Source organism: Aulonocara stuartgranti (genome assembly GCF_965226115.1).
Source record: "Aulonocara stuartgranti genome assembly, chromosome: 11".
NCBI lineage: Eukaryota > Metazoa > Chordata > Actinopteri > Cichliformes > Cichlidae > Aulonocara > Aulonocara stuartgranti.
The window spans coordinates 27,247,073-27,272,832 of record NC_138947.1 but is presented as its reverse complement, the minus strand read 5'-3'; the positions used below and the strand labels follow the sequence as shown (position 1 = coordinate 27,272,832).

The 25,760-nt window shown below is 41.1% G+C and overlaps 1 protein-coding gene and 2 long non-coding RNA genes across 3 annotated transcripts in view; 2 read left to right on the top strand and 1 right to left on the bottom strand.

The window, feature by feature from the left end:
- LOC309717614 (fucolectin-5-like) overlaps positions 1-25,760 on the bottom strand; it is a 50,137-nt gene that overhangs the window by 5,781 nt on the left and 18,596 nt on the right. The window lies entirely within an intron of this gene.
- Positions 18,195-19,457, top strand: LOC309718138. The gene is made up of 3 exons (XR_014279877.1): positions 18,195-18,398; positions 18,693-18,716; positions 19,417-19,457. It is a non-coding gene; the product is annotated as an uncharacterized lncRNA (long non-coding RNA).
- LOC309718139 lies at positions 19,459-21,719 on the top strand. The gene is made up of 3 exons (XR_014279878.1): positions 19,459-19,695; positions 20,103-20,257; positions 20,435-21,719. It is a non-coding gene; the product is annotated as an uncharacterized lncRNA (long non-coding RNA).

The window sequence follows — 25,760 nt, the reverse complement described above, 5'->3', positions numbered from 1 at the left end:
TTCATGTTTTGATTTACTCTTTGCATGTGACATACTGAATGTAAATACAGAGGTTACAGTCACACGCTGTACTCAGCAAAATCTCCAGTGTTAAATTAACACTGGAGAGTGTCTATATGGGTCCACACCTCTGAGTGTTAAATACAACACTGTTGAGTGTTAAATTAAGACTTTTGACAGTGTTATATGTTTAAAAGTAATCTAGTCAGTTTTGAAGATTAACAAAGACTAACACTGAGCAGTGCTGATATTCTAACACTGGAAAATAACTCAAAATGTTAGAAATATTCCAGTGTTAATTTAACACTGGAGATTTTGCTGTGCTTGTCCTGATAACTTCATATATAATTTTTACACTGTAAAATGCTTGTTTCAGTTAAAATGGTCATTTGCACAAAAGTGTCTTTTTAATGTTTTCAAAGGGAGACAGTTCAGTAACGACCACCACCCGATGCCCCTTTTATTCAATCCATGAATTTGAACCAGTGATAACTATTCTGAATGCGTCTGTATGAGCAGTGAAATTACGGCATTTAAAGGGTTTTAATAATATAGGCTTCATTAAAGCCACAAAAACAACTGAGATCAGGTTCCACACCCATGACTGTATTTTGAACGGATGTAACACTGATTTCATCAAAAAAAGGACCAGAACTTCCTGATATCTTTCAAAAGACAATCTGTGTTTTGTGCAGGATTTCCAACAGGTAAGCTGTGCAATAGTGAGCAACTGAGTGTAAAATCTTTACTTTCTTGAAAATCGTTTTTTGCAGTGTATGTAACTGAACTGATTTCTTTTGACACACATCTTTTTACTGACAGTCTGTCACCTAACCAGCCTCCTGCCGCTCAAGTCAGCTTCAGTCTGAAACTGCTTTTCATTAATCATATTTTTTAGGGTCTTGTTTCCCTCTGACAGCTTTGAATCAGCAGATGAGCAGGAGAGTGAGGGACAGCAGGAGGAGACCGTGAAGCTCAGCGAGGACAGAGTCTGGCTCAATGTTTGCACTTTTCAGGACAAGGTACAGCGTGTGACTGTAACCTCTGTATTTACATTCAGTATGTCACATGCAAACAGTAAATCAAAACATGAACCACAGGGACACAGTGTTTCCTTTTCACTCTGTTTTATAAACCACTAGTGCATTAGAAGTAATTATTAACCCCTCAAGCATGCACGCCTAACCCTAAATGCGATCTCCTCCCTTTGCCCCGTATCTGGGGGTGTTGGTGCTTCAGAGGTTAAACTCTCTCCTGTAGTTTAACCTCTGGACCAGCTTCTGGTATTCGTTATTCCTGATGCTGCTATTACTCGGTATAGTGGCTTGTCCATCACTAGTATGTCTGGTTGGTTCGCTATCACCAGTTTGTCCGTCTGTATCTGGAAGTCCCACAGGATCTTAGTCCGGTCATTCTCGACCAGCCTTGGCGGTGTCTCCCATATTGACTTTGGGACTTCCAGGCCCGGCCTCTGAACTATGCCAGCCATTTGGTTATCATGTTCCATGTATGCCCTGCACGTTAGCATCTTGCACCTTCCTGCTATGTGGTTCATAAAAGTCATTCCTTATTTTACTGCCCTCTGCCATGGCAAAGTGCAAGTCCAGCATTAAACTTATGTGGTTCAGATTTATTAGTAAATGGAAAACTTTCTTCCATGTAAATAATTCTGTGTAGATGAATGGAATAGAAGACCATTCATGGCCACCATGAAAGTCAGAGCATCTTATTCTAAAAGAAAAGAATAAAATTATTCAAACAGCATCAAGGTGGGAAGAAATTTCACAAACTGACTTGTTGCAGTGGCGGTATCCTTTTACAGTAGCATGCTCGAATTCAGTGAGTTCTTTAAAATTACAAATTTTGTTTTATTACAAGAAACTCACAGACCTGTCACAGGTTTAAACGAACTTAAAACACCTGAGTTTCCTAACGTCTAAACTATCAATATTGAACAAAAAACTATGTATTGTAAGTATATATGGTCCAAATGTTGATGAACCCTCATTCTTCCACGGAATTTTTTAGTGCACTCTCTGAACACCTCGATTGCACACTCATTCTTGGCAGCGACCTCAACCTTGGACTAAATGAAGAAATGGATAGGCTCAACACAACAGGAACTCAGCGCAATTGGCAATCCACAAATATAATCAAACAGTATATGAGCGACTTTGGCCTTCGTGATGCATGGCGCTCCCTTCACCCCAACAGTAAGGAATATACTTTTTTCTCACATTTTCATCACTCCTACTCTCATCTGGATTATTTTTTGGTCAGCAGCTCACTGCTGAGTGACATTTCAGACACTGAGATTCATCCTATAGCTGTCAGCGATCATGGTCCTGTATCTTTAACAGTGGCGTGTCCAGCGGGGTGGCCTGGGGGGGCACAGGCCACCCCCCCAACCAGACCGGCCACCCCAGGTGCCACCCCAAAGGCAAAACAATAAAATTCAATCAAATATCAAATGTCCGATTATGTTTTCACGGTGAAGCTCAGATATCCGAGTGTAAGTGAATGCAGCATCGGCTTCTGCGCTATGCGCATCACGTTAGCAAAGGTAGGAGAGCCAAGCTCGAAAGACGGCACTGCAGGAAACAATTTTTCGGTGAAAGAAAATGAGGACAGAATAAATGTCCCGGTAAGTAATATTAAGTTTGTTGAGTTTAGTAAACTTCGGTGAAATTAGAATACCAAGGAAAAAATAACACTTAAAGAATTATTGCAGCCATGGAATATATCAGACAGTATGCTACTGAGGGCAGCTAACATAAGAGTTATGAGTTATAAGATATAATCTAAGTCGTAACATTGCTGTATGGAGTTGCAGGTTAACATAACTGGACTGGCCATCGGGCATACCGGGCATATGCCCGGTGACTTATTTTTTATTTATTTTTGTAAGGGCATGAACAATGAGAGGTGGTGGATTGGCCAGATGCAGGGGCCCGTTCTTCGTACCTCGCTAAGTAGGTTAGCTGGATTAGATTGTTGACGATTTCGCGTGATCCTGGATCGTTCGGTTCCCCGAAGCTCATCCGGGACTTGCTGTCATAGCAACAGAGCCGTAAGCGTAAACCTGCTCGGGAGCAGGTTTACTTTATGTAAACAGGATTAGATCGCGGCCACGCAGGTATGTCCGCTTCATTTATACGAAAGCAACAGCGATAAATAAATAACATCAATGTAACTGAAGATAATGCAGCACTTGATCCTTTTATTGATTTCACACAGATACATACAGGTCATTGCCTAAAAAAGGGAAATGTACTATTAACATTCTATTACATGTATGTGATTATTACAGATGTAATTCATATTTCAGAGTAGTAATTGTAAATTACTTCGTGTAATCAAGATGAGAGACCACGGCTATAAAAGCGAAGGTGGATTTGGGAAGCCTGTCGCAGCCATGTCCTGTCCGTTTACGCGAGCAACCCATTGCGGAAGGTGCAAGATTGATAAGGAGAGTCCTCAGAATTCAGCGTATATTGCGGGATAGACAGGATCCTTTAGCTCAGCGCGACAGTGTGCTCATTGAGAGATATCGATATTCCCGTGAGGGTATTATTCACTTAACCAACTTGTTGACGAGGGGGTGCAGGACCACCACCTGTCTTTTTTTGCTCTGCCCTTTTCTTGGTTGCTGTTATAAACAAACAAACAGAGTATTCCAGGGTCTCTTTCCAAGAGACTAAAAGCAATATAAGTGATAAATATTACCATTCTGTAGAATATTCTTATATTTCACTTTTACTTGTTCCCATGTTCTAGTGGGTCCTGTTGTGGCTCTAATGTGAAAGGGGATATAATATAACAATATAATATAATGTAATATAATATTGGATAATATAGTGTGATATGATAAATCTACCCTACCGCCTACTGGTGTTGGCCAGAGGGGCCGATGGCGCGATATGGCAGCCTCGCTTCTGTCAGTCTGCCCCAGGGCAGCTGTGGCTACAACCGTAGCTGCCTCCACCAGTGTGTGAATGTGAGAGTGAATGAATAGTGGCATTGTAAAGCGCTTTGGGTGCCTTGAAAAGCGCTATATCAATCCAATCCATTATTATTATTATTATTAAATTACTTACGAGTTTAATTTGTCAGCAACTTTCTGCCAGCCCTCTCTCCTTGCTTTTGCAGCCTTTGCAGTGTTCCCTTGCGTTCTGATTAAACTCTGAAACTCCTGAAATCCCTCACTCAGGAGTTCTTGCTCTGCTGCCGAAAAATACCGAGCCGAGCGCGCTCCTTCGACATTTTCGCCGACCAATCAGAGGGTTGCCGATCAATGTTTCTACTATCGATGCTTAGCCCCTTTTACGACACCCAGTGATGTCACATTACTGCGTCCAGCTGTAGTAATCGTCAACAGCAGGTGTGTTCGGGGAACCGGATTAGCGAGCTCACGGTTAGCGCGATGATTTGATCTTGGATGTGTCATTTGATCTTGGATGTAGTAAGCGACGTACGAAGAACGGGCCCCAGGTCGATGTGTAAAAATAACTCAGGTGTTTGGTGGTGGCTATGGCGGGGCTTCCACAGAGGCCAGCAGGTGGATGAGGGAAGGGGAGGCAGGAGGAGAGACCCGAGGCAGCCGCCGGTCCTAGTGTCAGGTGAACTGAACTTCAGGTAAGAAGTTATGACCTGCAGTCTATCTGGGTCAGATATAAACCAAGTTTAGGTGGAGTTTATTTTCGTTGTGCTGACTTTTTACCGTCAGTTGCAATAACTCATACTGCGTTCTAGCCAGCTTGACGGAGTTTTTATACAGCTGGGTGGGTGCTATGATGTTACTGATAGTGAACTTTATTTTATTCATACGTTTAGTTAGTAGAGTTGCCAACGGCTCCTTAAAAAATGGAATGGTCCCTCAATCAGAGAAAATATTACACGTTTCGTATTGAGCCAAGAAGGAACACAGTTTGTCCCGAACTTCAGCTAGAATGGAAAAAGACACAAAGCTGGAGTTATTCTGTGTTTACGCTGCACAGCTGTCTCTTCTTCTCTCATTCTCTCCCCTCCCTCTCCTGTTTCTACTTCAATCATGAAACTGATCAATGATCAGCTGATCGGCTTTTCTCTCTTGTTTATTTATCGCCCACTTTGCACCAGAAAGAGAAAACCAGCGGATGTCGCGCTAAACAACAGCAGCACGTTTAAGCTTGATCAGCTGTTGTTAGAATTTATTTAATATTAATTTTTAATATCAGCTGATGTTTGCTGGAGCCACAGCTGTAAAGCTGCTGGTCATGATGTCAGTTTGGTTATCTGGTGAGAGGGAAACATGAAGATGAAACCAGGAGATGTCCTTACTGAATCATCAGAGCTGTGATGGAGAAACAGGTTTACCTTTTAGGTGACATGAATGAGTTGAAGGGAAGTTATGGACTGTTTCTGAGAGAAAAATAACACCAGGATCCTTTTCTAAGTAGCTGACAGCTGGTAACTGTGCAGGGGCGGGTCTAGCAAAGTGTTGCCAGGGGGGCAGGTAGGGCATTAACAGGGAAAGGTGGGGCACAAAGAAATACTTTTCTTTCTTATTCTCATTTAAAATATCTAGCTTTTATTAAATAATTATCTAAATCTTACAACCAAAGTTTTTATCTGACATAAATGTATAGAAATCATACATATACCAACAAGACGGTGTACATATGGAAAAGATATATATAAATTTTATAAAGTTTGTAAATGTCTTGTGTGAAACTTGTATGAAAAGCATACAAGAGTAAAAACAGATATAAGATCCCTTGAAAGATTATATAATGAATCTTGTATGTTTTGGATACTTACTAAAACAATATATGAAAGTAATGAGAAAGTGGCCACTTTCATGAGTTAAGTCATATAAGTTTTTACTATTTCTTTTCCATATGGGACTGTCACAACAGCATTTGTTTTCATTCAAAGTCTTTATGGCTTTACTACCTGGTGGGCCGGTCTGTAGTCAAAATGCCCGATTTTCTGTCCCAGTCCAGCCCTGCAGGTTAATACTGGCAGTGTCACCATGCCAGCTGACTGTATTTCATCATCAGCCAGTGTTGTTCTTGATCAATATTACCAAAGTTTACCATAAGGCAGCATAGAAAGTATTTACTTGCTTTCAGGTTTTATTCAAATGTTAGTCTTTTCATTTGTTTCCCCACTTTTTTCCTGTTTCAAAATCAAACACCAGTTTGTGAGAAGATTATCTTCTTTTTTTAATAGGCAGATAAAGTTTTGCATTGGAATGGCTAATTTGTCAATTGTTTGTTACAAATGTTCGTATTTTAATATTCAAAAATGTTTTTGCCCAAAACATATGTGCAGTATATGTCAGTAAAAATACTATGCAAATATTGCTGTCCTTGACTGCTGAATAAACACTGACTGATTGTATCTCTTGTACTTTATCAACGCAGTATCTAAAAACTTTGCACCGTAGTGGTTAAAATCTCATTCTAATAAGAGTTAAAAGCGCATTCGGTTATTAGGTTTATAGGATTATTGAATTATGGTTAACGGTTGGTTGAATTTTTTTTAAACATTATCTGCCAATTACATCTGCCACCCTTCTCCAAATCTGTGCCCCTACCTGGCCCCCCCAACAAAAATTTTCTAGACACGCCACTGATCTTTAACACTAATGCACAAGAATAATACTACGCCAAGTAAAAACTGGAGATTTAATACATCATTGCTTAAAGATGAAGACTTTATTAAATATTTTAAAAAGGAATGGACTTCATATTTAGACTTTAATGACACTCCTGGAATATCTGCTTCTGTTCTATGGGAAGCAGGGAAAGCTGTGATGAGAGGTAAAATAATTTCTTTCTCATCACACAAAAAGAAAGAAGAAAACAAAAATATTCAGGAATTAGAAAAAACCATCAAATCACTAGAAGAAGCCTACGCATGCGACCAAGATCAGGAAACATTGAACAAAATACGCAAAACAAAACTAGAATTAAATGAAACTATTAATAAAAAAACACAATTCCTTATACAAAGACTTCGCTTGCAGAATTTTGAACACAGTAACAAATCAGGTCGATTTCTAGCTAACCAGCTAAAAATAAATAAAGAAAAAACAACTATCAGAATCAGAATCAGAATACTTTATTGATCCCTGGGGGAAATTATTTTTTGTTACAGTGCTCCATTTTAAACCAACAACTATATGTGCTGCTAAAGATTTATCGGGGAACACAATATATGACCCTGGAAGAATAAACAACATTTTTAGGGATTTCTATGAAACTTTATACTCACCACAAATAAACCCATCTAAAAATGAAATTGATCTGTTTCTTGACAACGTAACTCTTCCAAAATTACTAGACAGTCAAGCAATGGAACTGGATTCGCCACTGACGCCAAGTGAACTCCAGGAAGCCCTGATAAGCATGCCCAATAATAAGGCTCCAGGTCCAGACGGCTTCCCTGCAGAATTCTACAAAGAATTCTGGACAATTCTGGCACCAGTATTCCACAGCATGTTGCAGGAAATCGAGGAAAAGGGCAGACTACCACCAAATATGAATTCTGCCAACATTAGTCTCCTGCTAAAACCAGGCAAAGACCCTTTATTTCCCTCAAACTATCGTCCAATTTCTCTTTTAAATGTAGACCTTAAAATAATCTGCAAAGCTCTCTCAAAGAGATTAGAGAAAATAACCCCCCTCTTAATTCATCCTGACCAAACTGGTTTCATAAAAGGTCGGCACTCCTCAACAAACACTCGTAGATTACTTAATTTAATAGACTACTCATACGATAAAAACATCGAAACCATAATATTATCTCTAGATGCAGAAAAAGCATTTGACAGAGTTAACTGGAAATTTTTATTCGCAACTTTACACAAATTTGGTTTTGGAAACTCTTTCATAAACTGGATAAGAATATTATACAATTCCCCAACAGCTCGTATCAGAACAAATGACCAGACATCCTCCAGCTTCTGTCTCCTGAGGGGCACCAGGCAGGGATGCCCACTCTCCCCTTCACTTTTTGCAATTTTTATCGAACCTCTAGCAGCAGCATTTAGACAGGCTACAACAATTAAGGGCATAAAATGTAAGAGCATAGAACATAAAATCAGTCTCTATGCGGATGATGTGTTGCTTTTTCTGCAAAACACACAAACCAACCTCTCTGAGGTAATTACTCTAATAAACTGGTTTTCAAGAGTTTCAGATTATTCAATTAACTGGCCAAAATCTACAGTTCTTCCCATTAACTGCTCCTTCCATAATTCTTCCTCTGCCCCACTACACCACCAAGTGCGGCACATTTCCTTACTCTTAAATCCCCCAAATTATTATCTAAAATATACAGAACACTTTCTAAGTTAGATGAATCAATATCCCTTCCTATTGCAAAGTGGGAAGCAGATTTATCAGTCAGCTTAGACCAAAACTTCTGGTCTCAGGTATGCTTAAAAACCTTTAAATTGATTAAAAATCCCAGTTTGCAATTAATACAATACAAAACACTACATAGAGTGCACTATACAGGTCATCGGATGTTCAAGATGGGCTTTACATCTTCCAACAACTGCTCACACTGTCAAGGCAATACACCAGACAATTATATCCACACTCTTTGGTTCTGTCCACCAGTGCAGAAGTTTTGGCGCGAGATATGTGAAGACTTATCAAAGTGTCTGAAATGTAAAATTCCAACCTCCCCTTTAGTATGCTTGTTGGGAAAATTGGATGAGGTCACTACAGAAACTACTACAATCCACATGGTTTTCACTGCCCTATGCATCGCCAAGAAAACGGTCCTCATGAACTGGAAAAATAAAAATAATCTTAATTCTAGCCAATATAGAAACTTCTAATGGATCACATTAGTCTCGATATAGCCTCTGCCACCACATTAGATCAATCCCTCTGGGCTCCATTGATCGGCTCCATCACTTAGCGGGGGTAGGGGGTCGTGGTTTGGTCCTGCCTCAGCTACTGTGGTTAATATGGAGTTGGGACAGGCTTAGGGCGCCTGGAGGACCCCTAGAGACATTATCCCTGGAGGGCTTAACCCGGGGGTTGTGTTCATAACCTGGTTAGTGGCTCTGGTCGCTCTTAGAGGTTGTTCTCCTCGTGGCTGCGTGCAGCGGGGCTGGAGGATGGTCTGTACTGGTGGACGTAGGTTACTGGCCTGGTGGCCTGGCTGCCCCTGAGTGGATCCGGGGCAGGCGTGGGGGTTTGGGGTTCGGGGGTGCTTCGCCTCCGTGCTGGGGCTCTGGCTGGGCCTTGGGGGCTTCGGTCCTCGTCGGTGTGTCACCGAGGTTGTGAGCGGGTGGGTGCACGGGGACTCAGCCCTGGCGCAGGGGGCCTCTTGTGCATCGGCCTAACTGGGGGGCTCTTCAACTGGCGGGGAGGTTGTTCCATCCTTGCAGGAGTCCACTCTGCAGGTGGGGGAGAGACATAAGAGAGGTGGAGAATAAACTTAACCTGGGTGTCTGTAGTCTTGTGTAGTCTGGGAGACGATTGAATGTTGGGGTGGGTACAGTTTCCTCTGCGGTGGGGTAGGGTGGGCTGCCCCGGGTCCTGTGGGGCTTGGCAGTGCTACCGTAGGCCCCGGTCTGGATGGACCTGGGCTCCCTTGCCTTGGTGGGTACCAGAGGACGAGGGTACCTACTGGGGTCAGCGGGGGAGCTGGCCCTAGGGAGGGGCATCCTCCCCTCCCTCCTTTTCCTCCCCATCCCTGGCTACCTCCCTCTTCCCGCTCCACCACACTCACCCACACAAGTAGGTCCTTGGGGTGCGGGTGTGTCACAAGGGTGCAGGGGAGACACCTGCTGCTCTCTGGCAGCAGCACCATGCTCTCCCTTGTTTTAAATGCACTTTAGAACAACACGCAGCAACACTACACATGAGCGGGAGGAGGGAGGTATGGGGTCTTCACACACCCCCGTTCTCTGCTAGCCATCGGGGCGGGGGGGCTGGGAAGAGATGTTAGCTGTCCGATTGGCCTCCCTGCTGCTGCGGAGCCTGGGACGGTCTGCTTGCCTCCACCCCGGGGGGAAGGGTAACATCTCTTGGGTCTGGGTTCTGTTTCCCCCTCTGGGGGCGAGGGTACCTGGACCCGGGGTATAGAGTATGTTTGGGGAGTGTGATTGTGTGTACATGTCCATTTATGTCAATCCTTACGTTGGGTGAGTGCTGAGTGTTTGTATATGTGTGCATGAGGGTGGGAATGCATGTTTGTGTCTGTGTGTCTGTGTCTATTTGTCAGGTCGGGTCTTAGACTCCACCTCTCTGGGAACTCCCAGGCCCTCCAAGGCCTATCTCCCCTCACCACACTCCCTGCCGGTGACTGATGCCCTCATGGGTCGGTGCATTGGTGGTTCTTGGTGTCCGGGGCTGGGTACTGGGTATGTACCGGCTCACTCCCGGTGGCTACTTGGTAGGGCCTGGCGCCTGTTGCTCGGTCAGGCCTCCTCCTCCTCTGGGCCTGCGGCTCGGTGCACTCTGGCTCAGCTGGCTGCCGGCAGAGCCGGCGGGCACGCCGGTGCAGCCCCCTCTAGCTTCTGCTCGGTTAGATTAATGCGATGCTGTTGTGTTTAGTATGCTGGTTGGGTTTTTTTTTTGCTTGTTTTCTATTCTTCTTCTCTCAACAGGTGATCCAGGAGATTTTTTTCTCCCCCCTTTTCTCACTGTCCCTCTCCCCTTCTGTTTTTCTTTTCCTTCCTCTTTCTTTCTCCCTTTCCTGTCCCTCACTCATGTCTGTCCCGTCTGTAACATCTGAAAATAAAATATAATAAATAATAAAAACAAAGGTCAGTCAAATGGACCAATACGGCAATGCCACGATGATCCATTTGGCAAAGTAAATCCATTGGGTATCCTTGTTGGTCTTCAGACAACAATTCTGATGGCTAAAGAACCAAATAGGACAGGCAAAAGAAAAGAAAAAAAAGAATGACAAATTTTTCGGGTTTTTGTAAAGACAAACTGCAAAGCTGAGTCTTACACATCCATGACCAGGGTGCATTTGTGTGAAAGACCCAGAGGAGCTCAGATATGTTTTTCCCCACAAAAAAATACTTCAGGAACCAGTGATGCTATATACTCTGAGCATGTACTATGGTCAATGTAACCTCTATGAACCTTCATGAACTTTAACTAATTAAATTCAGAGATTAAAAAAGTAACCACATTGTTTATAATAATATTGTAATGTTCTTAAAATAAGTGTAAATCAACATCTGCAACATTTCCAGTCTAATATTTTCCTCCTCAGACTCATTCTAACACAACAATACGCTTTAAGACACCACTTAGCAATACTTGGCCAGCTACGCCACTTAAAATCAATATTTAATATGAAATCATTTCCAAATACTAAATCTTTAAGTGATGCCACTTTAAAGAAAAAAGTTATTCATTTTTCACTATAGTAGATTCCAAATAACACACTGTGGTTGATGATGGAGGTTTTCTGCTTTCTACCAGAGCTCCATCTACAGTGTGCTGCTTGACCTTTATGCATATCTGCAAATCTCAGGAAAGGAGGCAACTCTGTTACATTCACTGAGATCAGCAGACGTTTAGAGTTTGAGAGTCAGGCTGCTGTGTTAACATTAATAAAAATAAATGAACCTACTAAAAAAGCCTTTTCCTGCTCCTTCTCTATCTCCTCTGTTAAAACCCTCTTTGCTTCCACTGGTCCATTCAACTCGATTGTTTTTACATCCTGCTACTACCAGTCCAACTATTTATATTAACCTTCCTCATCCTGCTATTAATAATAATATGGCAATTATAATAATGACTGTGGCTCAAATGTAATAAAATGATTTTTGTGGTTTTATGTGATGGTCAGTGACCAACATGCATCATAAATATTTTTAGACATGGACACATGCAGGTAATAAAATGTTAGTGTGCTAATATATGCTGTGTTATTGCAGATAAACTTGTTAGACTGTAGTGGACCTCTTATCACTTCTGAAGGCTGACTCATGTGTTGAAATTGGTTTAGGAGCAGTTCTGAGCTCAGGAGCTGCTTCATGTTTGAATCTCAGATCCTCATTTTATGCAGCAGCGCCACCTACTGCTCAAAGCAATGAACTACCAGATGAGGTTGAATATTGTCTCCTTGGTCTACACACCTCCATGTTCACTGAGCTGTGTGCTTTATCACTACTCTTTCACCCTCTTTTACACATGAACACAGTGACAGACCTGAGTCTGAAACCAAGTACCAATGAAAAGGAAGTAGATTAGTTGACTTTTTTGCGAAATAATAATAGTCAAGAAATCGTAGTGATCAAAGAGGAGAAAATGAACTAAAGTAAATAAAAAATAAACAGTGGATTAGTGTTAAAGTAATGATAAATAAATTGATAAAATTAACAGTGACATTTAAAGGTGATCAAGTACTCAAGGATGAATGGAGAATTTGATTGCTGACTGTATGAGAGCTGTTGGGGTGAAAGGAAGATGAGGTTGGAGGAGTGAGTTAACAGGTTAATGTGTGGGTGTAAAACAATGGGGTAATAAAAAAAGAGAGAAAGAAAAATCATGAAAACAAAGAAAATAAAAAGTGTGGAAGTGTGAGTGGGAAATTGTCTCCAACTGGGGGAAGCAGTGACGCTACAGGTCACTTTCTTCCCCTGCTGGACACAAAAGAAAACATAATTAGGAGTGTGGTGGATGAAAACAATTAACAACAACATCAAGAAGATTTTTGTGTTTGCAGTTAAGACCAAATAAAAATTTCATTTTTGGGGTTTAAAGTCAGTAGAGTTCAAAACAAAATAAGCAGAGATGTGTTGCTTTAGGAGTGATGAAAACATGTGCAGTCACAGTGAATAATGAAAGTCTCTCAGTCTGTCGATTACAGGTGGGGAACGGACCTGGATCAATTCTCCACGGGCAGCAGTCGGAAGAAAATTATAGGTTAAAATCATTAGAAAAAATGGAAACATCCAGCCAGAATTTTTTGGCTGAATTGTTTTGCAGCTTCCCGTCCTCATCCTGAACAAGCAAGCTCCAAGGAAGCTAATCTCTCCCTGAAGACACAGAGTGCAGTTTCAGAAGCACGAGCATGAACATCAACAGTGGACAGAAGTCCAAGAGACAATACCAGAGTCCTGAGCAGAGAGGTCCAGCAGCGCTGTGGGCAAACGGCATCAGAAAGAGAAGAACCAACATCTAGATTGGATGGATGGAGATGCGTTTCCAGCAAGCTGCAACCTCACTGTGTCTGAGCTCGACATTTGCCATGTTTGGAGTGAGATGGCAATGAAAGAGACAGTGGGACAAAGAGAGACACGGGACAAAGCTGAAGAAAACTGACTGCCATTGGACTGAAAAGTGGGAGAGAAAGGAGCAGAAGAGGGCTGAGGCTGCTGTTTTAGTGTGGGGAATCAAATTGGGTGAAGGAATCCAGGGAGACAAACGACTGCCTGGAAGTGGAGGATTGACACAGTGTCCAGACCACCACAAAAGGGGGAGGAAGACAAGCACTGAGGTATGCAAGTGTACTGTTAGAAAAATGGAAAGGTGACACCACACATGCACATAATATGCACTGGAGATAACAAAAATCATACACAAAGTGTTACACATTAAAAGAGGGTATTTGTAGAAGGGGTTAACAACACTCAGCGTGGTTGCCTATGGTAACCTGCAAGCATTTGGGGTTTAGCTGTGCCTGACTATGACAGAGTTTTTCCATTTAGATGTTTCTGAAACAAAATTTGGAGTGAACCGAGTTTTGTTTCAGAAAAAAGAGGGAAGGTACATAAAAGGATACATAAAAACAGAAAATGTATTAACCCGACTAACACACACACACACACACACACGTAATGAAGATCAAACACAATTTTAAGTAGGCAATACTGTTACCATCATCCTGTCTGGTTTATTGAGTGGGTTGAGAACTGATACATAGACGACTGAATTAGTATTATTTTGGGGAACATGATAGCAGGGGTGAACAGAATCCTGAAGCCAGAGTTTAAATGAGTGAAACTAACAGATTTTTGTTTTGTTTTGTGTTTTGTTTTGTTTTTGTTTTTGTTTCTGAAGTATGGGTGTTTTCTCACCTATAAGAGAAAGAATATTCTGTGACAAGCCTTAAGACCGGGCTTCTGTATTTTTTCTTTTTCTTTTGTTTTTCAGTTTTATTTGCCATTTTTCATTTCATTTTTATTTTTTGAACAGTGCACTGATTTTTATTTGTGAATTTCTTTTCTTTAAGCAGATCTGCACGTCGGGAATTAAAAGTGCTACTCGTCGTCAAGAAAATTGTTGCAAGTGAGCTTCTCCACATTAAAATGGGCTCAGGAGAAAGCCACTTATTTGGGACAATTAGAAAATGAGAGTCCCTGCCTAAAAAGGATTCAGCGAGGTAATCCGATCTAAAGTTCTTCTTTTCTTTTGAAATGACGTCATTTTGCTGAAAGTGGAAGCTAAATGCGACGACAGGTTCCACTATCAGCAAAGAAAGAAAGAATGGATGAATGAATGAATGAATGAATGGAAATAAAAACAAACTGACTGACTGGTAAAAGCTGACAAGACTTGACTACGACTCAAGGTTAACCTCCACCTAGACAGGACAAAAGGGTGGATGAATTTATGTGTTTCCTTTTCAGGAGCAGAAAGATGACAGCAACATCCGAGGTTGCGTGATGATTTATCCTTTTAAATGCCATTTTCTGTGTTTGTGAATCTACCAGGACATTGAGGGCTATCAGGAGGGACTATGCGCTTACCTGCTGCTCTCTGGCAGGTAGCTCCATGCCCTCCTGGGTTTTAATTGCACCTTAGAACACATATGCATCAACACTACAATGAGCGGGTGGAGGGAGGTTTGGAGTCTTCTCCCACTCCCGTTCTCTGCGGCCTGCTGGAGCGGGAGGGCTAGGTGGAGTTGGCCGTCCGACTGCGGTCTGGGGTGTGGGGCCTCCCTGCTGCTACGGAGTCGGGGTGGTCTGCCTCTCCCCACCGCAGGGAAAAGGGTAACACCACCTGGGTCTGGGTGCAGTTCCCCCCTCCAGGGGCAAGGGTACCTAGACCCGGTTTGTAGAGTACGCTTGGGGAGTGTGATCGTGTGTACAGCGTCTCTTTATGTCTGTCTCCACGTTGGTTGAGTGTGGAGTGAGTGCATATGAGAGCATGAGGGTGGGAATGGATGTTTGTGTCTGTGTGTGCCTGTATGTCTGTGTCTATATGTCAGGCTGGGTACCAGACGCCACCTCTCTGGGGACACCTCAGGCCCTCCAAGGTTTGGAGGCCTATCTCCACCTACCACCACTTCCCCTGCCGGTGGCGGACTCCCTCAGGTGTCGGTGCGTTGGTGGTTCTTTGTGTCTGGGGGTGGGCGTCCAGGTACACACCGGCTCACTCCTTGGCGGCTGCTTATCGGGGCCTGGAGCCTGGGGCTCGCTCGGGCCCCTTCGGGGGTGGGGTGCCCCCGGCCTCTCGGCCTGGGGCTCGGTCACTCAGGCACAGCTGGGGGCCGGCGGAGCTCATGGGCGCCACTGCAACTCCCCCTGGCTTCTGCTCCGCGGCTGCTGAGTGAACCCTCATCGGGGACTCTCCTCAGCTCTTACTGGAACAGTGGCGCGGCTGCCCCTCTGTTGGTCTTCCATGGTCTCTTGTGTTCTGGGGGCCTCTGGATGTCTGGAGTTTTGATCTCCTCCATACCTGCTTCACACCCTGGAGGACGGGGCTGTGGCCCCCCCACACTCCCTAGCAGATCGTTACATGGAGAAACCTTTGGAATACAAGCGCGCTGATCCACACAGGTATGCACACGGGTGTTCACTGCTCGTAGACCCAAATTACACCTTTCTTGGCTGCTACTTCGAAGCACATCTGTCCTGCGTGCTGCACAACAACATTGAATATTTAGTATTTACTGCTGTTTACACTTAGCTAGATTAATGCGATGGTGTTGTGTTTAGTATGTTGCTTTGTTTTTGTTTTTTTTGTCTTTTTTTTGCTTGTTTTCTATTCTTTTCTCAACAGGTGATCCAGGAGATTTTTATTTTTTTTTCTCCCCCCCTTTCTCACTGTCCCTCTCCCCTTCTGTTTTTCCTTTCCTTCCTCTTTCTTTCTCCCTTTCCTATCTCTCACTCATGTCTGTCCCGTCGGTAACATCTGAAAATAAAATATAATAAATAATAAAAACAAAGATCGACCAAATGGACCAATACGGCAATGCCACGATGATCCATTTGGCAAAGTAAATCCATTGGGCATCCTTGTTGGTCTTCAGACAACAATTCTGATGGCTAAAGAACCAAATGGGACAGGCGAAAAAATAAAAAAATTAAGTGAGCCATGTTTCTCCAAAAAAAAAAAAAAAAAAGCTTCTCGGATGAGAGGTGAAACGTCTTCAAGCAACTTAAAGAAGTCCAGACGCTTTTCTTTGCAAGCTCCTTTGACTACACCCATAGTGTTTTAACTGTCACGCACACACATCCACACAGGGATGCGCACACAGTCACACACGAGCACTCACATAGACACATGGGAACGTGCACATGTAGGCATTCATGTGCTCGTGCACATAGACACAGACAGAGTTTGCAGCACACCGTAGGGGTTTTATGATGGGGTCCTTCTATAAAACTGTGTTTCACAGACAAAGGGGTGAAGATTTTTGCAGAGGGACACCGGCCTCGTCTTCCCTTCTAGAAGTGCATGCTTAAATGAAGATGAGTAAATGAAGATGAGTAAGGATGAATAAAGATTTTGTGAAAATGACTACTGAGTCCGGTGCCATCTCTGGATGCTCGAGGAATAAAAAGAACCGGGGTAAAACTGATTTCGCAACATATGGAGTGGGGTGAGCTCGGCCCCCACACCTGGGGGTAGCCTGACATAGACTTAGAGAAACAGGCTCACACAGACACAAACATGCATCCCTGCCCTCATGCACACATTTACAAATACTCAGCAGTGTGTGAAGATAAGATAAGATAAGATAGAACTTTATTAATCCCTCGGGTGGGTTCCTCTGGGAAATTCGATTTCCTATAAAGCACAGCACCGACAGAAGTTACAGAGTTACAGAATATTATATATATATATATATATATATATACACACATACACACACACATATAAATACAGAGACAATATAAATAAAATATACGAAGGGGATAAATAGAATAAATAGGAATAAAAAATACAAGTGAATTGCACATTTCAAGTATTGAGGTCTATTGCACTGTTGACTATTTACAAAAGTATTGCACAAAAGGTGTCGCACAGTGAGGTGAAGAGGCACTACAGCTTAGTTGTTCCCCCCTCCTTTGTCCTCCTGTTTCCCCTCCCTCTCCCCTCCAGAGAGGAGTTAAACAGTCTGATGGCGTGTGGGACAAAGGAGTTTTTAAGTCTGTTAGTTCTTGTCTTTGGGAGAAGCAACCTGTCACTGAACAGACTCTTCTGTTTGTTAATGGCTGTGTGCAGAGGATGCCCAGCATTGTTCATAATGTCCATCAGTTTCTTTAATGTCCTTTTCTCTGCCACTGTCACCAGAGTGTCCAGCTTCATGCCGACCACAGAGCTAGCCCTCCTGATCAGTTTCTCCAGCCTGGATGAGTTCTTCTTTGCTGTGCTGCTCCCCCAGCACACCACAGCATAGAAAAGTACTCCAGCAACCACCGACTGGTAAAACATCCTCAGGAGCTTCCTGCAGATGTTAAAAGACCTCAGCCTCCTGAGGAAGTACAGTCGGCTTTGGGCTTTTTTATACAGGTGCTCTGTGTTGCATGACCAGTCCAGTTTATTGTCCACCCACAGCCCGAGGTACGAAGCACTTTGCTATAAATAATTTCTGCATGAAACATGAAATCCAGACTAAATGCAGATGCAGAGCAGAAAGTAGACACAATGATGGACTTGTGAAGGTTTTTTCCCGGCAGCTTATTAATGAATGACCGATTGTTAATAATGTCTCTGTTTTTCTTTAAAGTAGACCAAATGTCCACCTGTTGAAATGTCACTGAATACCTTTTATTCACACAGCCTCCACTGGTGAAGTAAATTTCCTGCTATGCTAAGTATCAAGTATTTGCATGTACTTGGATGCACACAGGATGTAGGTTGAACATGGTGATCATAACAGTCGTGGTATGTTCTCATCTGCAAATCAGATGTAAAAGTCTGGGAATGCTTTGCCTACTGAACATAACAGCCTCACTCTGAGTGTAAACAGGAGAAATGAATATTTTCATGTTTTCTGCTATGAGGGAAGTGACAGAAATACAAATCCAGCTCTGACTCAGAGAGGGGATCATATCAACATCAGTGTGTCTACAGAAAACTCCAGAGTGAGGGTAGAAGTCTTTTCTTTCTCTTATTAGAGGACACATTTGTGCAAAGAGTCTAAAGTAAAGATGCTGTGGAGTCTGTTGTTCATCACTTTGATTGGTAAGTGGATCATTTGATGTTCCTGCCTGGCACAGTGATGTTTCAATGATCGTTATAAAGAATGAAAAAGATCAAATATAACAGTTCAGTTTTACTGTGAGTTGATCCAAACTGCTCGATAAAGCAAAAGTCGTTTCATTTAGTTTAAAGAGGATTTGACTTTAGTAAAGCCAGTTTCATTTCTGAGTGTTGAAGGATGGTTTACATTCTGTGCTTTCTGCTGTATTACCAAACAACAATATCAGAGCAGGCAGTAATTCACTCATTCTTACATCGTTCTCTGAAACTTCACAGGAAGATCAACTCAAAAGGATCCAGGTAAGAGTGCATTTCTAACCAGTTTCTTCAGGTTATATCAAAAAGTATGATGGTGCTTCTGTTCTGAATATACTTATTTGTAAAGTATTTAATTTTATGCCTTTTTAATTATTTTTATATTTTATTTTTCAATTCATTTATTTATTTATTGCATCACAGTAGACGTCATATCTGTGGGAATGTTTCATGTGGGGATTTTCTGTTGGACTGAAGCAATTTTACAAACATCTGTATAAATATATGTTATAAATGTAAATTTATATTGAATTATGTTCTATGATATGTGATCAACGTGATTTAGAAATAAGTGCTTTGATAAACGTGCAGTCTTTGATATGTTTTGAGAGTCAAATTATTCATTTCATTAATTCTGATGAATTTTTATTCAGTAACTGCAAAACTATTCAACATTTATAATGTAGTGAGGCTGCTTGGAAATAACCTGTGTGTGTGTGTGTGTGTGTGTGTGTGTGTGTGTGTGTGTGTGTGTGTGTGTGTGTGTGTGTGTGTGTGTGTGTGTAATATGTTTGCCACAAAAGATTTAGTCAGATCATGAAGTCATAATTCAGATTCATTATTTAGGAGTGAAAAGGAGATTTTTCCTAAAAAACACTAGAAGACCTGGTCTGAAGTATTATTGCCACTGACATTGTTTCTTTTCTTTTTTCTTACTTTACTTTACTTTCTGTTACACCATCAGGATGGGAAACTATCAAACTGGATGACAAAGTGGCATTTCAGTCTACACAGATCAGCGTGGTGTTCATTACACTGCTGACAGAGCTTTGGACGGAAATAAAGAAACATGTTCTAACACTGTAGAACAACAGCCCATCAACTGGTGGACAGTTGACTTATTGGGTCTATATGAAATTTCCTGCATCAGCATTAACAACATGGATCATTTCAAAGTTGATCTAAGAGACGCGCACATCCTCATCGGGAACTCATCTGAGAGAAATGCTGCTGACACCACTGAGTAATACCTTCATCTTACTTTGAATCATTCTGTTCTCAGTCAGGCTCCAGCATGTCCAATGTTTTTAGATAATTTTATGAATATTTAAGTGCATTTAAATCCAGTAATACAGTAACAGAGATAAACCTGTATCAGTTCTATCAGATGAAATAGGAGGTCTAATATGGTGTGATGTGGTTTGGAGTAATAATCAAGTATATGTGAAGAATATAAAAATCTTTATTTATTCTCATTTTCCTTTGTTGTTTGTTTGTAGGTGTTTTCCTTCTTTCTAAAATGTTCTCAGACAGCAGCTCACATTTATTATCCAGCTGTTCGACTGTCTCCACTGTTTACAGCATGATTTAATCAAACAGAGCCAGAAACTCTTTCTGTACATCTGTCCAACCTTTTGTCTTTGTTTACAGGTGTGCAACAATCAACACAACTACTAGTGGAGAAAATAAAACATTTAACTGTGAAAATGGACCAAAGTGGGGGCGTTATGTAACTGTAACTGTGTACAAAAACACATCTGGGTTTTTAATTCTGTTTGAGGTGACGATGAAAGGCATAAAAAAAGGTACAATAAAACATTCTTACCCACTAAGTTAACTGGTCAGTCAGTAGAGTCAATATAAATGTGTAAATGTTGACAGTAAGAATTATGTGCTTGAATCAACGCAGCATGTTAGACACTCAGAAACACTGTTTGGTTTGATGCTTCTAAGTTTCATGTTTTTGATGTTTTTCCTTTTAGAGCCCTTTAAACTGATTAAAGAGAACAAGACATGGGCAGACGCCCGGTACCACTGCAGACAGGAACACATGGATCTGGTTTCCATCCTTGATAACGAGACCCAGGTCTGGGTTGGGTTGGAGGCTCAGAAGGCTGACACTCCCTTTGTCTGGCTGGGTCTTCAATACATCTGTGGCTTCGACTTCTGGATCTGGGTCAACGATCAGTGTGTATTTTTTGATCAGTGGGCTCCAGATGACACAAGAACAGCAGTCTGTGGCATGAACACTGCCATGAATACAAGTGGGAACCATTTGTGGTACAAGAAGTCTGTTTATGATAAATATAATTTCATCTGTGCAGTGTAAGAAGATCCATGGGTTGGTTTTGTTTATTCAGTTAGACAGGTGTCAGTAGTGGCTTGTTGGGTTGTAGCAAACTTTCCTCTAATAAATCAAAGGTGATGGGTTCAGGCTCAGTGTAGCAGGAAGATAAACAGTGGAGAAATTAAGCAGAACTTTTCTATTAACACTCAGAAACATGTTATTATTATAAATTACTTTTGATTGTATTTCATGATACACTGATATGATGATTATATGACACTTAAAAAACTTAAGCATTCAGTGTTTTCTATAATTTTGAATTGACATATATATATATTATTTCCTTTAGTTGTAAATGGATTGTTGGCCTTTGAATTGTTTTACTCGCGTCTCTCATGTTTAAACCTGCTGAACAAATAAAACATAAACTGGAAAACAAATGTTTGTCAATTCAGTTTATTTTTGTTGGGATGTTTGTCAAGTTTACAGACATTCAGTGACTGTGTTTGTGTTTCAGATTGTCTCCTTTAAATTCACTAAATAACTCCATATATGATTTTTACACTGTAAAATGCTTGTTTCAGTTAAAATGGTCATTTGCACAAAAGTGTCTTTTTAATGTTTTCAAATGGAGACAGTTCAGTAACGACCACCACCTGATGACCCTTTTATTCAATCCATGAATTTGAACCAGTGATAATTATTCTGAATGAATCTGTATGAGCAGTGAAATTACGGCATTTACAGTGTTTTAATAATATAGCCTTCATTAAAGCCAAAGACACTGAGAAAAGGTTCCACACCCATGACTGTACTTTGAACTGATGTTACGTTGATATAATCAAAAAAGGCCTTAAGTTCCTGATATATTTTAAAAGACAAAATGTGTTTTTGTGCAGGATTTTCCAACAGTTAACATCTGAGAATAAAAATAACTACATCAATATCACATTGACTGAAGTGCTCTCCTTTTTAAGTGTTGATGCTTGATCATCGCGGTAAAGAAAGTTTCTGGAATCTCCATTTTAAAGTCGCTAGCCTTGATCTAGCAATCCTGTGCCTCACTCAGAGTCACACACATCCGTTATTACAAATGTTTACCAGGATCCTGTAAAGTATCTTTGCTCTTCGTAGAGCTGCACTCTTCTGGACACAGATCTCAGATGTCATTCCTGGGATCTTCTGGAGCCACCTGCCCAGTTTAGGGGTCACTGCCCCGAGTGCTCTGATTACTACATGGACCACTGTTGCCTTCACCATTCACATCTGGTGACAGCTCTTATGCAATAGCCACCATGAAAGTCAGAGCATCTCATTCTAAAAGAAAAGAATAAAATTATTCAAACAGCATCAAGGTGGGAAGAAATTTCACAAACTGACTTGTTGCAGTGGCGGTATCCTTTTACAGTAGCATGCTCGAATTCAGTGAGTTCTTTAAAATGACAAATTTTTCGGGTTTTTGTAAAGACAAACTGCAAAGCTGAGTCTTACACATCCATGACCAGGGTGCATTTGTGTGAAAGACCCAGAGGAGCTCAGATATGTTTTCCCCCACAAAAAATACTTCAGGAACCAGTGATGCTATGTACTCTGAACATGTACTATGGTCAATGTAACCTCTATGAACCTTCATGAACTTTAACTAATTAAATTCAGAGATTAAAAAAATAACTACATTGTTTATAATAATATTGTAATGTTCTTAAAATAAGTGTAAATCAACATCTGCAACATTTCCAGTCTAATATTTTCCTCCTCAGACTCTCATTCTAACACAACAATACGCTTTAAGACACCACTTAGCAATACTTGGCCAGCTACGCCACTTAAAATCAATATTTAATATGAAATCATTTCCAAATACTAAATCTTTAAGTGATGCCACTTTAAAGAAAAAAGTCATTCATTTTTCACTATAGTAGATTCCAAATAACACACTGTGGTTGATGATGGAGGTTTTCTGCTTTCTACCAGAGCTCCATCTACAGTGTGCTGCTTGACCTTTATGCATATCTGCAAATCTCAGGAAAGGAGGCAACTCTGTTACATTCACTGAGATCAGCAGACGTTTAGAGTTTGAGAGTCAGGCTGCTGTGTTAACATTAATAAAAATAAATGAACCTACTAAAAAAGCCTTTTCCTGCTCCTTCTCTATCTCCTCTGTTAAAACCCTCTTTGCTTCCACTGGTCCATTCAACTCGATTGTTTTTACATCCTGCTACTACCAGTCCAACTATTTATATTAACCTTCCTCATCCTGCTATTAACAATAATATGGCAATTATAATAATGACTGTGGCTCAAATGTAATAAAATGATTTTTGTGGTTTTATGTGATGGTCAGTGACCAACATGCATCATAAATATTTTTAGACATGGACACATGCAGGTAATAAAATGTTAGTGTACTAATATATGCTGTGTTATTGCAGATAAACTTGTTAGACTGTAGTGGACCTCTTATCACTTCTGAAGGCTGATTCATGTGTTGAAATTGATTTAGAAGCAGTTCTGAGCTCAGGAGCTGCTTCATGTTTGAATCTCAGATCCTCATTTTATGGAGCAGCGCCACCTACTGCTCAAAGCAATGAACTACCAGATGAGGTTGAATATTGTCTCCTTGGTCTACACACCTCCATGTTCACTGAGCTGTGTGCTTTATCACTACTCTTTCACCTTCTTTTACACATGAACACAGTGACAGACCTGAGTCTGAAACCAAGTACCAATGAAAAGGAACTCTTGATTAAAATAACTTAGAATATATATATATTTTTTTAAAAACAAGAACTTCACACTGTGATAATAAAACACACCATGACTTAAGTCTGATATGTAGATTCCTGTGCTTTCGCAGCAAAAACCATGATGCTGCTTTACTTTGAATATCCCAGCTGCTTCTCTGCTCCAATGACCAAATGTATTTAATGTGCACAAATCAAAGTGAGAACTGCACTTCAAGACTGTACATGATGGAATTCATGTTATTAGTGATGAATAGGACTCACCCTGCAGCAAAGGTGCAGAAGCTACAGGGGGCTGCAGTGATGTGTCTGCAGGCTGTGCTGGCAGCCAGCTGCGGCAGAGTGCCGGGCCCAGCCACGCGAGGTATGAGGGCCCCCTGCCTTCTGGTAGGGGCCTGACCGAGCCACGGGCGCCAGGCCCCGCCAAACAGCCACCGGGAGTGACCCAGTACATACCTAAGTGCCCAGCCTGGACACCGAGAACCACCAACGCACCGATACCTGAGGGCATCAACCACTGGTATGGAGTGTGGTGAGATCGGCCCCCACACCTGGGGGTAGCCTGACATAGACTTAGAGAAACAGGCTCACACAGACACAAACATGCATTCCTGCCCTCATGCACACATTTACAAATACTCAGCAGTGTGTGAAGCACTTTGCCATAAATAATTTCTGCATGAAACATGAAATCCAGACTAAATGCAGATGCAGAGCAGAAAGTAGACACAATGATGGACTTGTGAAGGTTTTTTCCCGGCAGCTTATTAATGAATGACCGATTGTTAATAATGTCTCTGTTTTTCTTTAAAGTAGACCAAATGTCCACCTGTTGAAATGTCACTGAATACCTTTTATTCACACAGCCTCCACTGGTGAAGTAAATTTCCTGCTATGCTAAGTATCAAGTATTTGCATGTACTTGGATGCACACAGAATGTAGTTTGAACATGGTGATCATAACAGTCGTGGTATGTTCTCATCTGCAAATCAGATGTAAAAGTCTGGGAATGCTTTGCCTACTGAACATAACAGCCTCACTCTGAGGGTAAACAGGAGAAATGAATATTTTCATGTTTTCTGCTGTGAGGGAAGTGACAGAAATACAAATCCAGCTCTGACTCAGAGAGGGGATCATATCAACATCAGTGTGTCTACAGAAAACTCCAGAGTGAGGGTAGAAGTCTTTTCTTTCTCTTATTAGAGGACACATTTGTGCAAAGAGTCTAAAGTAAAGATGCTGTGGAGTCTGTTGTTCATCACTTTGATTGGTAAGTGGATCATTTGATGTTCCTGCCTGGCACAGTGATGTTTCAATGATCGTTATAAAGAATGAAAAAGATCAAATATAACAGTTCAGTTTTACTGTGAGTTGATCCAAACTGCTCGATAAAGCAAAAGTCGTTTCATTTAGTTTAAAGAGGATTTGACTTTAGTAAAGCCAGTTTCATTTCTGAGTGTTGAAGGATGGTTTACATTCTGTGCTTTCTGCTGTATTACCAAACAACAATATCAGAGCTGGCAGTAATTCACTCATTCTTACATCGTTCTCTGAAACTTCACAGGAAGATCAACTCAACAGGATCCAGGTAAGAGTGCATTTCTAATCAGTTTCTTCAGGTTATATCAAAAGTATGATGGTGCTTCTGTTCTGAATATACTTATTTGTAAAGTATTTAATTTTATGCCTTTTTAATTATTTTTATATTTTATTTTTCAATTCATTTATTTATTTATTGCATCACAGTAGACGTCAGATCTGTGGGAATGTTTCATGTGGGGATTTTCTGTTGGACTGAAGCAATTTTACAAACATCTGTATAAATATATGTTATAAATGTAAATTTATATTGAATTATGTTCTATGATATGTGATCAACGTGATTTAGAAATAAGTGCTTTGATAAACGTGCAGTCTTTGATATGTTTTGAGAGTCAAATTATTCATTTCATTAAATCAATAAATTTTATTCACTAACTGCAAAACTATTCAACATTTATAATGTAGTGAGGCTGCTTGGAAATAACCTGTGTGTGTGTGTGTGTGTGTGTGTGTGTGTGTGTGTGTGTGTGTGTGTGTGTGTGTGTAATATGTTTGCCACAAAAGATTTAGTCAGATCATGAAGTCATAATTCAGATTCATTATTTAGGAGTGAAAAGGAGATTTTTCCTAAAAAAAAACACTAGAAGACCTGGTCTGAAGTATTATTGCCACTGACATTGTTTCTTTTCTTTTTTCTTACTTTACTTTACTTTCTGTCACATCATCAGGATGTA